Here is a 14,004-nt window from a genome sequence, read left to right as displayed (position 1 = left end):
CTGCTATCCCACAGCCCCAGTCCCTTCCCAGAGGCTATTATCCCCCCAATGCTACTATAGGCACCATCATGTCACTATTTTCCCCATTGCTCAGAGCCCGGGATGCCTTTGCCCAAACGTCATTCCTCTTTCTCTCACTTGTGACACTTTCTCATTACTCTAAAGCTCCTTGCTCGTTACTTGCCCCCCTGACCCCGTGCCCCCCACATATTTGAGCTTTGTGCCACTGTCTAGTTAATGCCCTTCATTAGTCCCCCCCTGTCTCCTGTCACATCCAATTCTGTTCTCAATGGGCAAACTGGATTTTGATGTAAATGCTTTTTTTTCCACCCATAATAAGACTTGTTTTCTACAAATGTTCTACCGCTCAGATCACACGGAATTCCATATATCTGTGTCCCACGAGACTTCAATTCAGTTCTTGATAATGTCGGCCGGTCCCATTGTCACTCACAATCACATCAAAGCCTCCCAATCTCCTCAGCTGAACCCTCTGAGCCTTTTGTGCCAATAATTTGCTTCTGCCCATTCCTCCACTTGCTCCGGGGCCTCATTTACTGGGGCTCTAAGGGATGAGCAGAATGTCCCATTGTATAGAAGTGGTGCCACAGCCAATAAGATTATATGTAGCTGAGATCCCTGAGAGGTGTAGCAGGAGTCAGGAGCAGCAGTGACATTAGTAATCAGGAAAGGAAGGGAACCCACCCAATTAGCAGCACATTTGGCAAGGTGCTGTGGAATGATAGGTGCCATGTTTGCTAGGGGCACCCCCTCCCTGCACTCTACTTGGGTGCCAAGGGGCCAGAAGACTGGGGTGGGGTGATGCCTCATGGGGGTGGGGTGATGCATTATGGGGGTGGGGTGAAGGTCTGATCACTAACATAATATTGTGCCCCCCTAAGCCATGGGCACTTCTGTAATGAGACAAGGACCTGCCTTGGACGTCACTTTACCTGTCATTGTGATTTATTGGGGTTATGTAGTAATAAAAGGCACTAAGTTTGCCCTGGAGCAGTAACCCATAGCAACCAATCAGCATGTAGAATTTATTGGACAACTTTTTAAAAGCAATTGGTTGCTATGTGTTACTGCTCCTGGGTAAACTTAGTGCCTTTTATTACAAATGGGTGAAAGAGTGCAACGGACCTCTCTGTGATTATGATTTGCCCCCCCCCCTTGCCCTGTAAACTTTGGGGGGGGGGGGGGCATTAGGTTTCCTGCTATAGGCCCTTACATGGAGACTCTATACATTGACAGGTGAAAACTCAAGCAGTTGTGCCACAGGTGCATTATGGGTATATTATAGGGCCAATAAAGACAAACAGGAGTGCTGTGCTGTAATTATAACAATTAGCAGGGGAGTGGGGGGGGGGGCACATAGATACTGGTGTTTTGCCAAAACTGCCCCCTATGAATAGAGTGCTGCCTATTGCACTTTGCCTTTAATAAATAGCCAGACTCACTGCACATTCCATGGGGGGGGGAGCATTACCGCTTCTATTTCTTTTGTCATTCTCCCCCCACAAGTGACATTAATCTCCCCCCTCTGACGGAAGAGGAAACCCACAGGAAAGCTATAAATCTAATGGCCGTGGCACCCGGCTTGTGTGGGGCGGGCGTTGGGCCCCTCGGTGTCGTTGGGTTACTGATATCATGTAATGGTGTAATAGTGTAGTAATGCCTGGAAGGTACTGCTTGTGTTACACAATCCCGTAGGTCTCACTGGCACGGGAACAGCTGTGCTGCATGGGCACCCCAACCTCTCATCTCACTTGTACCCAGTTGTAAAGGGGAACTTCATATTTAAAGGGCCACTGTATCTTAAATGGCTATGAGCAAACTTAGGGGGCTGTTCCTGCTGAATTGTGCTTAGTACAGGGGAATCCCTATGTGCCCTAGTTTTATGGTATCTCTCTGTACAGGCTATGAGCAAACTTAGGGGGCTGTTCCTGCTGAATTGTGCTTAGTACAGGGGAATCCCTATGTGCCCTAGTTTTATGGTATCTCTCTGTACAGGCTATGAGCAAACTTAGGGGGCTGTTCCTGCTGAATTGTGCTTAGTACAGGGGAATCCCTATGTTCCATAGTTTTATGGTATCTCTCTATACAGGCTATGAGCAAACTTAGGGGGCTGTTCCTGCTGAATTGTGCTTAGTACAGGGGAATCCCTATGTGCCATAGTTTTATGGTATCTCTCTGTACAGGCTATGATGAGCAAACTTAGGGGGCTGTTCCTGCTGAATTGTGCTTAGTACAGGGGAATCCCTATGTTCCATAGTTTTATGGTATCTCTCTGTACAGGCTATGATGAGCAAACTTAGGGGGCTGTTCCTGCTGAATTGTGCTTAGTACAGGGGAATCCCTATGTGCCATAGTTTTATGGTATCTCTCTGTACAGGCTATGAGCAAACTTAGGGGGCTGTTCCTGCTGAATTGTGCTTAGTACAGGGGAATCCCTATGTGCCATAGTTTTATGGTATCTCTCTGTACAGGCTATGAGCAAACTTAGGGAGCTGTTCCTGCTGAATTGTGCTTAGTACAGGGGAAATTTTTGTTTATTGAGTTCTTGCATCCTAATACAATAAAGCTTAAAATAACATAACAAATAAGCAAAAGCATTAAATAGATTTACATGCAGTAAACATAATTAGCTTATCCTATAAACGTATCCGCTTGCTCTGTGGGCAACTGTACAAATGTTACAAAGCTGATGTATAGTTGCACCTGAGCTATACAACGCTGCTCAATTTCCAACTTTAACTCAACTTCAATGAGCGGCTCAGCCTGGCTGGGAGCCACTCTACTATAAACAACTATATACACAAAACATGGCTCTGACTCCAGGAAGGCAAAAGATTGGGCTACTCACCTAAAACTGTATGAAGCCCCATCAGAAAAATACGACGAAGGCAAAAATCTAAGGGGGGTGAAAAGAACTAGCCCAACACCAAAGAGACATCAGAATTAGCAAGAGACTCACGGTGGGTCAAACTGAATGCCCCTCCACAGACCCTTCCACCTTGCTTCATCCATCCTTTGTCTCTCCAAAGAGCGTATCTTCCCGAGCTCACCCAGTACCATATCCACCACCACTGGACAGGGGAGGACTTCACGCCTGAGAGAAACCTTGCACCGTGTGTTCCAGGTGTAAAAGCGGACAACAGAGCTGACTAAGAAAAGAGTGCCCAAATCATACCCCCTGTGTCGCTTGAATGCCCCATAGGCCCACTCCTGGTAATTACAACCAGAGAGGCAAGGAATGCCCAAGGCAGCAGAGACTTGTTTGTAAACATCTATGTTAAAGGGGCACTGAAGCAAGAAGTGGTCCATCGTTTCCACTTCCCCAGAGCATTCCTCTCGTGGGCAGTCACGGTCATCAGTGCGTCTGTACTTCAGATTCCCATTAACATAGAGCTTCCCGTGGAAGGAGCGCCAGACGACATCCCTGAGCTTCGGGGGAACCCTTGGGGAATTGACTAAAGAGAGCCCTGATCTCAACACCTCGTCTGGACAGTCTTTCAGGGCCAGTGATGCATGAAAGTAGGAACCCAAGACTCTCCTATCGATGTCCCTTCTTGGAGAAGCCCTGATCTCCCCAACAGACACACACCACCGCCTCATCACCTTCAGACTCACGGCAACATAAGGCGGGAGAGGGGCATGAGGAGCACGCACGCTCTTTACCAAGCCGCCTCTCTTCCAACACTCAAGAAAAGGAAGGGCCCAAACTCTGAAGATCTCCACCCACAAAGGAGGCTTCTCCAAGAGGAGGTTGTTATAGTTGTATTTAATAAAGGTGTTCACGAAGAACACAACGGGGTTCACCATACCGAGACCCCCCTCCTTCCTTTGTAGGTAGGTAATATTTCTTTTGATGAGGTTTGTCTTATTCCCCCATAACAGTTGGAAGAAGAGACCTTTGATCTTAATGTAGAAAGCTTCTGGCAAAAGGCACACATGGCTGAGATACAAAAAGATTGGAATCAGGTAGGTTTTGATAAGATCCACCCTTTCTCTGAGGGTAAATTTCAACCCTTTCCACCGGTTCACCAGAACAGATGCGGTTTCCAACTTGCCCTCCCAAATTTGCTTGGCATAATCGCCATGGCCAAATTCGATACCAAGAATTTTAATTTTGGGCTGGGCCACTGGGAAGACATCCGGAAGATCGAAGGCAGGATCTCCCTTCCCCATCCAGAAAGTTTTGCACTTATTCTGATTAATCAAGGACCCAGAGGCCCTTGAGTAGTCCCTTAGCACCCGTGCCACAGTCTCTGCCTCCTCCCCACTAGACACGACTACTGTGACATCGTCTGCATAAGCGGAGACCTTCAGGGCCCTCCCGGGAGACAGAGGAACCCCTGCTAATGCATCGCACTCTATCCGCCTTATGAGGGGATCAATGGCAAATACATAAAGCAAAGGGCTCAAAGGACAGCCCTGTCGGACCCCAGAAGAAACCCCAAAGCTCTCCCCGGACCAACCATTCACAAGTGGGAAACTCTCGGCCCCTTTATACAAAATCTTTAGCCAATTAACAAATTTACCCGGAAGACCGTACCTGTCAAGGAGCAACCAGAGATACTCGTGGTTTACCCTATCAAAAGCCTTTGACTGATCCAAAGTCAGCAGATACTTACCCCACTCGCAGATCCTGCACCGCTCTAGGACCTCCCGGATGCCAAGGACAGCGGAAAAGGTGCTGCGGCCCTTCACTGTGCAGTGCTGAGAGGGGGAAAGAAGCCTTTCTGCAAAAGGAAAAAGGCGGTTGAACATGACCTTTGCCAGAATCTTTCGGTCTGTATTGAGAAGAGCGATGGGGCGCCAGTTCTCAACCTTAGACTGGTCCAAACCCTTGGTGAGGAGAATAAGAGCTGAGTGTCTCATAGAGGGAGGGAGTAGGCCCTCTTCCAGGGTGCTATTGAATACCTCTGTGAGACGAGGGGCCAGGACATCAACAAACTGTTTATAAAATTCGGCTGTTAAACCGTCAGGCCCTGGAGACTTTTTGAGGCCTAAGCCTTCAATTGCCTTCCTGACCTCCTCAACTCCAATCTCACACTCCAATTCGTCAAAAGAAATATTCTCATCTTGCAGAATAGGGGTCTCTTCCAGAAAGGAAGACATACTGGCCCGGGAGAGCCCCTGCCCCTTCAGGAGTTTAGCATAGTAGTTCTTAACAACTCTGAGAATACCAGGGACCGAAGTCTCTAGTACCCCAGCCTCATTTTGCAAGCCGTGTATGGACTTGCGGGAAAACACTTCCCGGCAGTTTTGGTAAGGGTCGGGCGAGTGGTGCTTCCCGTAGTCCCTCTCCAAAACCAGGGAAGAGTACCTGTCATACTGATACTCCTTCATGAGGGCACGGACCCTGGCAACTTCCCCACCTTGGGCCCCATCAGACACCAGTCTGTCTAACTTTCTCCTGAGAGATTGGTAGGCACGATCTTTATCAATTTGTATCTTGTTTGCTAGGCCTCGAAAGAGTCCTGCTGCCCTCTTTTTGACCATCTCCCACCACTCCGCCTTAGTGTTGCACAGATCTAATAAGGATTCCTGAGCCTGAAAGAACTCCCTGAAGGACTGATTTACACACTCCTCCCCCAGGAGGGCCGAATTCAGGCGCCAAAGACCCCTTCCCCTCTGAGGGGACTCTGAAACATTCAAGGACACACTCACCATACAGTGATCGGAGAACTCCACGGCTGTCACCTCAGGAGGAGACACTATGAAGTCCTGTTTAACAAAAAACCTGTCTATCCTACTTCTACATGTTCCTCTATAAAAAGTGAAACCCGTGCGGTCAGGGAAGTGGCGAATGTGCACATCCTCTAGGCCGGCCTGACTAACTATGCTATTCAGGTAAATGCTATCGTAGCCCAGCCGACCTGCGGCACCTCCCCTATCCATAGGCCTAGTCACGGTGTTAAAGTCACCGCCAAAAATTATCGGCCGGGCTGTAAAAAGAAAGGGCTTAATCCTGCTAAACAGGTCCCTCCTCGCCTTTAGGGTCTGAGGACCGTACACATTAATAAGGCGAAGATTCTGCCCATTCAGCAGGACGTCTAAGACCATACATCTGCCCATCTCTACCTCAATCACCCGTTTGACTGTTACCTTACTGGTCTTAAAAAGGACCGCCACTCCGCTGTACATCTCGGCCGCAAGAGACCAGTAAGAAGGACCGTGCACCCATTCCTTCTTGGCCCTATGGAGCACCTGAAGATTGCATAATCTGGTCTCTTGCAAAAATAAAATGTCTGCCTCAACTCGGGAGAGAAAATAAAAAACGTGTCTCTTGCGCCTACAGACTTAACGCTCGCGACATTAATGGTCACGACGCGTATCGGAGGGGGAACAGCCATTTACAGGGTGATTAAGATGAGGAGGTTTCCACCCTCCTTTTTACCTTCCTATCATCGTCAGAGCATTCCCTCTTTGCAGAGAGACCAGATGGAAGCTTTTCAGCTTCAGCCGGACTTATGTACTCAAATTCCGAAGAGGAAGAGTTGGCGTTATCAGACCGTGCCAGCTCCCTGTTTAGCTCCTCCTCCTCCTCCAACTCTGCCCTCTCCCCCCAAGATAAAGGAGCAAATCTGTTTACAGATAAAGGAAAGGGATCAGCCCCCTCCTTTGCATGGGCACCCTCTGCCCTTTCCTCTTTCTTCCTGTGATTCCCCCCACTCGAGTTGGTAGCCTTTTGTTTGGCCAAGGTGGCTTTCTGGGGTTCGCCTACTTTAACCCAATCCCCCAATGTGTTGTTAGCCACACTAGGCCGCTCAGAAGGGGGGGTCTCCTGAACTACCCTTTGGGACATTAGTGACCGTCCACTAGGTTGCCCTCTCCCTCTGCCCCTTCCCCGTGTTGCCCTAACGGATGTGAAGGACTGCGGGGCCTGGGAAGACTGCAGGGCCCGGGAAGACTGTGGGGCCTGGGAAGACTGCGGGGCCCGGGAAGACTGCGGGGCCCGGGAAGACTGCGGGGCCCGGGAAGACTGCAGGGCCCGGGAAGACTGTGGGGCCTGGGAAGACTGCGGGGCCCGGGAAGGCTGGGGGCCCTGGGGAGGCTGAGATGAATTATGGGGGATGAACGGGTCAGGATCAGGCACAGGCTGAGCTTCCCCAACCACCTGACCCTGTGTGGCCTCGGACTCCAGCACCCCCATTTCCTTGCGGTATTCCTCCTCAATGCTTTGCCACGACATAGGACAGGAACCATACGCATGGCCGAGCTCTCCGCACAAGTTGCACCGGATACTTTTGGGACAGTGCTTTGCCACATGACCTACCCCAAGGCACATGGCGCATTTCAGTACATCGCAACTAATACTGAAATGCCTGGTGGAGCCGCACTTCCAACATTCCCTGGGCTGCCCGGGATAAAAGCAGCAGACTAAATCCCGGCCAATGTATGCGGAGCTGGGGATGTGCTGGGTGACATTGCCTACAGTGCGTAGGCGCACCTTAGCCTGCCAGCCCCCCGTCCATATCCCCCTGTACCCAAAGTCCCTCTCCAGCTCCCCTATCACATCCCCATACCTCCTCAGCCAGATCTTAAGGTCTGCGGGGGGGATGGACTCGTTCTCTATGAGAATGGTGACCTTGCAGACCCCAGGCCTAGACACGGGCACTGCCCGAAACCCCTCCCACAACCCTGCAGCATCCCTAAACTTTTCCCAGAACTCGTCCAACTCCTGGGGCCTCATGAAGCTGATGGTATAATCTTTGAACACTTTGTTATGCACAAAACAATAAATATCATTTGCAGTGAAGCCCATATCACAGATCTTATCAACGACAATATTTCCTTCAGGCAAGGGACCCTCCCCCTCCCACTGCAACCGCACCACATTCCTGCGCCTCCCCGAGTCTGCGGGGTAGATCCTCCCACGTCGGGGGTAATTCCCCACTGCAGGTTTGTCACTCACACGCGCCCCACTCACTGCCACCTTCGCCACATTCACACTGCCAGGCCCTTTAGCCTTGCCACGGACAATATTAGCAAAGCTTTGGCCACTCACACCCGCCACCTCATTCGCTGCACTCACACCCGCCGCTGTGGCATTAACTGCGCCAGTTGGGTCATTCACCCCTGCACCCACAGCTCTTGTACCTGCACCCACAGCACTTGTACCTGCACCCACAGCACTCGTACCTGCACCCACAGGTCTCGTACCTGCACCCACAGCACTCGTACCTGCACCCACAGCACTTGTATCTGCACCCACATTCACCTCTTGCACAACAGCATTTGACCCTTGCACAGTTGGACCCGAGCCCCCCAACACTTTCCCCCCAGACACATTTACACCCACAGAATTCACATTCCCAGTGCACTCACCAGCCTCAGGCAGTCGCTCACCGATCCCCTCACTGCAGTCACGCCCACGCACACTTGCACCATTGGAAATGGCAGCAGTTGGAATTGCTGAACTACAAGAGTCCGCTGCAGAGTCTTTTGCAGCCGCCTTCTTCCTGCCAGATTTAGGAGCAGGCTTGGTCTCCTTCTTCTTGTTTCCCTTTCGCTGTTCCTCCTGCTGCTCAGCGACTGCAGCTTTGCCTTCATGGTTCCGCTCCGAGTTGTTCCCATCACAACTGGCTTTTTCCTGGTCTGGGAGAGACACAGTAGTGGATGTAATGGCCTCTGGCTGCTGTGAGATGTCACCCTCAGGGCCCGCTTGTTGTTCTGCACCGATGTTTGCAGCAGTGTGGCAAACTGACTCCCTTTCAGCCATTTTCTGCGCCGGCTGCCCTGCATTCCTCCCAGATGGCAGATTCTCACTTTTCCCTGCTGCAGCCACATTGGCATTTGCTTTTTGTGCCCAACTGGCCAACGCAGCAGGGGCTGACTGCACCCCAACATCCTCAGCTGACTGAGGGGCAGCCTGGGAGACACCCATAGACATAGGCTGATTTTGGGGTGAGGGCAGGACAGGGAAATCAGATTCTGTGTAGACAAAGCTACTTACTTCCAGCTGCTGTTTCTTTTCCTTTGCTTTCACCTTTTCCTTGGGGTCAATATCATCAATTTCTTCCAAAGAAAAGACCATTTTTTGCGGCCTCAGGGAGCAAGGAGACTCCACCTGCCTGATCTCCCTTAGGAGGCCCGGTGTACCTGAGGGGGTACCAGTGGGGGTACCAGTAGGAGTGCCAGTGGGTGTTCCTTGGCACTTTGGAGCTGGCCGGTTTGGCTGGAGGGCCCCAGAGCTTTCAGGCTCCTCATCGCTGGACACCTCAGTAATGGCTCTGCTTCTCAGCGATGCCCTGTATTTCTCCTCCTGGCGCCTCTGCTCCATCTCCCGGAACCGTTCGGCATTATCAAACGATTCCTTTACCGCACCGATTCCCTTGCCAAGGAAGTCCAGCTCCCGCTCCAGAGTGCGCTGTTTGTCGCACAGGGCAGCAATCTCTACCTTCTTGCGGGGCCGGGCCAGGCTGTAGGCCTTAGCGCACTCGTACCTCTTGGTCTTTATTAGAGATTTCAGAGCCGCAAGCTCAGCCCTTTTCTCCTTAAACTTCTGAATTCCCTTGGCCAGATTTTCCTGGAATCCCGGTTCATGCGGCAGCATATCAGGGTTAAACCCCGCAACTTGCACTGGGGACTCCGCTTGGGGCCCCTCAGAAACTCCTCCATCTGCAGAAGCACCCCGAGGCCTAGGTGACTCAGATGAGGCCTGGGGCTTTCCTGGATCAGCATCCTTGGGCGCACCACACCCTCCAGGGCTACAATTGCTCATGATTGAGCTCAACGAGCACCACACAACCTGCGATCAGCACCCAGCAGCATACCACACTGTATGGAGGTAATTCCTATAATAACAGAACAGGTTATACAGTTACTTTACCTGATTCCTTGAGTGGCTGGGAAAGTTTGGCAGAGAGTAATGTTGTAAAAGTGTAATGCAATGCTCCGAATCCAGTTCCTGCAGTGATCTTACCGACATGCCTGGGGTTAGTGCAATCTCTGAATCCATTTTTTCCCATCTTTTTACCCCTGAGGGCAGCACCTACAGCCTCAGTAACCTCTGTTACTCCCTTACCCATTAGCCTTGGCATAAAGGCAGCCATACATAGTGGGAGTTGAAGTTTAACATCAGCTAGAGAGCCGCACATTGTTTCATATACAGTTTAGGCAAACACAAACCCCTTATTCATTTCACATTGATGGCAATGAGCACCTTGGACCCTAAGCCACTAGCTGCTATGATGTGATTCCCAGTGCCTGACTAGCCACTCCGTGCTTTGTAATTGTCCATGTCCTACACTCAATAGACCAGTTTGTAAGTTGAGGCTGTACTGGTGCAACTTGCAGCCACTGGTCCCTGACAAATTCATTTTTGGGGCTCTCACATCCCCCAAACCATATGAAAAATCAGTTTTGTGTCCATGTAGTAATCCTTTGAATGTCAGTCGGGGGTCCTTTACACTCGGGGGCCCCCAGAAGTTTCTGGTGATTGTTACTCACCGACAAGGATCATTTGTATTTGTGTAAATCAGAGAGGTTTTAGCCTAGAACCTAAATGTGGTTGTGCAACTACAGCTCCCACACAGCTGTCAGGGGATGCTGGGAATACCAGGTCAGGTAGAGAATAAAGTTTAACTTCCCCTTTAGATGTTTACAAGGAGTTTGACACAAATATAATGGGCCCCAGCTCCCTGCGCATTGGTCCTGAGAGCAGAGGGGGACTCGGGGCCCCTGCGTGTATAGAGGGGACATTGATGTGTTTAACTTGTAATCCCCTCCCGACAATGGCCCCGTGTGCATGAATGATCAATGTCCTCGCTGCACCCCGGGCCCCAACCTGCTCCGTTGCCAGGACTGTAGCACAATGACTTGCCGAGCCACTGCTTGTCATTCTCTGACCCCGAGGGCCACAGGGGACAATGGGAATTTAATGGCCTCCCTTGTAGGAGTTGGGAGCCCAGCTGGTCTCCATTTCACTTGGCCCTTGTCACTGGGATGGATGTTGTCTCCTCACACATTGCCGGCTTCTGCCGTACAACCCCCCCTTCAGTGCTTATGGGAATTCCTGTTACAGGGGGGGCCCCTTAATCTGCAGAGTACGGAGGCAGCGGGGAGAGCTGGGCAACCAGCACCCACAATGGAAGGATCCAAACCCCCTGTTCTCCGGTTCTGACTCATGAAACAATGTAGCAGAAGTCAGTTCTCCTCTAGGTCTGTGCATTACAGTACTGCTGTTTGTAAGCATGTGATTGGTTGCTATGGGTTAGTAGATCTTGCTATTACATTGCTCCACCCTGCATCTAGGAGACATCATTGCACCTTCTCTGCTCTACCGGCTCATCGTGACCAATCAGCAATGATATTATTTTTATATTGTGCTATTAGAATGTTAAAAGCAGGTTTCTGATTGGTTGCTATGGGTTACTAGATCTTGTTATTACAGTGCTCCACCTTGCATCTAGGAGACATCATTGCACCTTCTCTGCTCTACCGGCTCATCGTGACCAATCAGCAAATTATATTATTTTTATCTTGTGCTATTAGAATGTTAAAAGCAGATTTCTGATTGGTTGCTATGGGTTACTAGATCTTGCTATTACATTGCTCCACCTTGCATCTAGGAGACATTACTGCACCTTCTCTACTCTACCAGCTCATTGTGACTAATCAGCAATGATATTATTTTTATCTTGTGCTATTAGAATGTTAAAAGCAGATTTCTGATTGGTTGCTACGGGCTACTGCACTGGTCTTGATTTGTGCAATGGTACTAGATCCTGAAAACAAGGGAGGCTGGACTGTAAGAAGAGGAGGGAGCTGGGCAATGAAGGGCCCCAATCTGAGGGAATGAAATTATATCAAACTTGGGACCCTCCAGTTCTTGTTGAACTACAACTCCCAGTGCCAGTAACAGGTGGAGGGCTGTATGCTGAGCATCTCTGATGGACGTACTGACACTAATATATGGCTTTCATACATACAGTGGATTCATCCCCATGTGGGGCCCCTCTGGGGCTGGGGGGCCCGGTGCTCGCTCCGTGACAATGACGTGTTTTCTTGGATTTGTTAATTAAAGTCGTTTCTCAGAATTTCTTCTTCTTTCCCAGCAGATAAAACCTAGTGAGGGAGGCGGGCCCTGAATGGCGGGGGGCAGAGCGGCACTGGGGGGGCCTGACCTCAGCTGCCTTCAAGGGCCTAATCCCCCATAACAGCCTCTCTTTGTGCCCCGGGGAAAATGGGCAAGTTGTCATTATCTGTTGGCTACTGTGCGTGCTTGCTGTCACACACACACACACACGCACACATACACACACACACACACACACATACACACACACACACACACACACATACACACACACATACACACACACACACACACACACACACATACACACATACTCTCTCAAGGCAACTTCTGACGACTTCTGGAAAACGCAGCGATGCGTATGCCATCCCACCAGCGATTTACAGTCTTGCCGGTGGGATGGCATTGCGGGGGGGATTAGTCGCCCGTGGCAACGAAGATTTGTTGTGGGACAATTAACCCCATTTGTTTGGTGAATGTACAGATCAGTGCCAGGGTGCCAACAATAACAACATTAGCGCCTGATTTGCTTCCCACGTGGCGGTTGCGTCTATGGGCGGGACCTGCTGGGCGAGCCCTGGAATTTGCACAGGTCCAGGCTGGTGGGGTTCATCAGAGGGGGCAGAATGACCAAACTGGGGCATATATGGGTGCCGGTACCTATGTGCAGCCACATAAGCGCTTGCTGTTTGTAAATAAGCATTTATGGGGCAGAACGCAGTGCGCAAAAAATTCAGCAATTGGCCACTTCTATGAACCCTGAGTTGTGCTCCTTTGGAATTGCCCCAGGTCTTTACAACTCAGCACTAAGGGGCATCCCTGGGATAAGTAAGTGACCCCTTTAATCTCTGGGGACCCCAACGCTGCTCAGGTTCCCAATTGTCGTCCCTCCTTCCCACTGCATCTGCTGAGAATGAGTTGCCCCCTCTGATGCCCCCTCGGGGGGATCCACGGCAAATGAATTATCAAATGCACTTAAATACATCCCGGGCACCCATCCCAAGGGAACGGCACAATATAGATACTGGGGGGGGCAGCCATTAGTTCTTTGGGTCTGTAACGCTGGTTTATTGGCTTACAGGTAATTAGATTTGAGCTTGAAATTGCTGTGGGAGCCAGTCTGGGGGGCAGGCTAAGGATATCTAACCTGCAGCGTTCTATTGGTGGAACTTCAACTCCCAACACATGTACTTTTATATAGTATTATGCTTTATTTCTATAGCACCAACATATTCCGCAGCGCTTTATTCATTATTCGCATCAGTCCCTGCCCCTGCGGAGCTTACAATCTATGCACTCTATCATGGCCACACACTAGGGTCGGGTTTATCGGGAACCCAAAGGAACCCCACACAGACATGGGGAGAACACTTCTTGCAGAGGGTGCCGTGGCTGGAATCAAACCTAGAACTTCAATTGTTTTTCCTGTCATTTGGGGCATTATTGGATTCAGAACGGCACGATCCAGTGACATTGGGTGACCAATAAATGGTACCTGTAGCTTTAACTAAGGGGATAAGGACAGAGACACCAGTGGCTGCTACGTATCTGTTTTTGTGGGGGGGTGGGTCCTGATTTTGATATTTGAGTATAAAACAGGTAATTTTCCCTGAGGGTAATGTCCCACGGGGGGTTTAGTCGCCTCTGATAAATCTCTGCTACTGCCTACACCTACCATTGGCTTTCGGAAGTCATGCAATGTTGCCCGCAGGAGTAAAGTTTGCCCAAAAACCGTGATGCGCAGGCCTTTCCACCTCCAGTTCCCTTTGTTGCCAGTGAAAAGGCTTTTGGGGAGATTAGTTTCCCCCCCAGTAACAGAGATTTATCTCAGGCAACTAATCTCCCCAAGGGACATTACCCTAAAGGTTCTGGAAACATCTAGACTTGGGGCAGGATATAGAGAATGGGCTCAGTGTAGGACAGAACCTAAGGGCCGGCACCAGAAGCAATGA

Source organism: Xenopus tropicalis, chromosome 6, assembly GCF_000004195.4.
Source record: "Xenopus tropicalis strain Nigerian chromosome 6, UCB_Xtro_10.0, whole genome shotgun sequence".
Lineage (NCBI taxonomy): Eukaryota > Metazoa > Chordata > Amphibia > Anura > Pipidae > Xenopus > Xenopus tropicalis.
This window is presented reverse-complemented; position numbering follows the sequence as displayed.